This window comes from Terrapene carolina, unplaced genomic scaffold (genome assembly GCF_002925995.2).
Source record: "Terrapene carolina triunguis isolate 2854851 unplaced genomic scaffold, T_m_triunguis-2.0 Scaffold55, whole genome shotgun sequence".
NCBI classification, from domain to species: Eukaryota; Metazoa; Chordata; order Testudines; family Emydidae; genus Terrapene; species Terrapene triunguis.
Window position 1 is genome coordinate 1,302,295 of NW_020664406.1, and position 1,780 is coordinate 1,304,074.

Genomic DNA, 1,780 nt, shown 5'->3' on the forward strand with positions numbered 1-1,780 from the left:
CTCCACGCAGGGTGACTCTTCATGGTGTCCTACAAGGCTATTTGCCTGGAATGGAAGTCACCCAAGTAATTTCAAACAGCTAATGATGCATGCCTAGTGCCTGCCACATTCAATTTCTGAATGACTCTTGCCCATCCAGTGGAGTCACCTTGCCTAGCTTAGGTAAGTCTACAGGCACAGAGACTATTCCCAAAACAAGAAACTATGTATCCTCCCTTATTTACACCAATAAATGCTGCAATGCAAGCACCTTGGTTACATGTACAGTATTATTGTCATATACCATGTTAAGGATGATCAATAAGTCCTCTACCACTTACCTACTACTTTAGAATAAACTATGTAGCATGACTAGGGCCCTACCAAATTAATGGCCATGAAAACCATGTCATGGACCGTGAAATCTGGTCTTTTGTGTGCTTTTACTCTATACCTGTGGTCACCAACCCGTCGATCATGATCGACTTGTCGATCCTTGGGACTCTCCTAGTTGATCGTGATCTCTGGCCACGGCAGCGAAGCGGGGGCTGCCTTCTGCGGCCCCACGCTGCTCCCGGAAGCGGCCAGCATGCCCCTGTGGCCCCGGGGAGAGGTTTCCGTGTGCTGCTCTTGCTTGCAAGCATCACCCCAGCAGCTCCCATTGGCTGGGAAGGGGGAACTGTATAGCCACATGCCCCCCGCCCCTCCCAGGGGCTGCAGGGGTGTGTTGATCCCTTCCGGGAACAGCATGGGGCCCCGGCAGGCAGGGAGCCTGCCTTAACTTTGCTGCGCTGCTGACCAAGCTAAGTGCTGCCCAGTGGGAGGCAGCACCCAACCCTGAGCCCCTCCTGCACCCCAATCCCCTGCCCCAGGCTCAGCCCAAAGTCCCCTCCTACACTGTGAACCTCCAGCCCCAGCCCAGATCCCGTACCCCGTCCCGAACCCCAACCCTTTCCCCCAGCCTGGTGAAAATGAGTGAGGGTGGGGGAGAGCAAGCAATAGAGAGAGGGGGGATGGAGTGAGCAGGGCAGGACTTTGGGGAAGGGGCGGGGCCTTGGGGAAGGGGCAGGGTAGATCCTGGGTTGCCCTTAAATTCAAAAAGTGATCTTGGGCGTAAAAAGGTTGGAAACCACTGCCCTATACTATACAGATTTCAAGGGAGAGCCCAACGTTTCTCAAATTGGGAATCCTGACCCAAAAGGGGACCATGGGGGGGTGGGAGGGGGTAACAAGGTTATTTTAGGGGGAGTCGCAGTATTGCCACCCTTACTTCTGCACTGCCTTTAGAGCTGGGTGGCTGGAGAGCAGCAGCTATTGGCCAGTCGCCCAACTCTGAAGGCAGTGGCCTATCAGCAGCAGTGCAGAAGTAGGTGTGGTATTGTCACCCTTACTTCTGTGCTGCTGCCTTTAGAGCTGGATGGCCAGAGAGTGGTGGCTGCTGACTGAGGACCCAGCTCTGCAGGCAGCAGCGCAGCCTTCAGAGTTGGGCTCCTGGCCATCACCACCCTCTCTCCAGCTGTGCAGCTCTGAAGGCAGCACTGCCCCCAGCAGCAGTGCAGAAGTAAAGGCAGCAATACCGCAACCTCGCCTACAATAACCTTGCGACTCCCCTCCCCATCACCTCCTTTTTGGGTCAGGACTCCTAAAACTAGAACTGTGAAATTTCAGATTTAAATAGCTGAAATCATGAAATTTACAATTTTGAAAATCCTATGATGGTGAAATTGACCAAAATGGACCGTGCATTTGGTAGGGCCCTATGTACAAATTATTAGTTATGTGCTATGCACAGGGCCGGCTC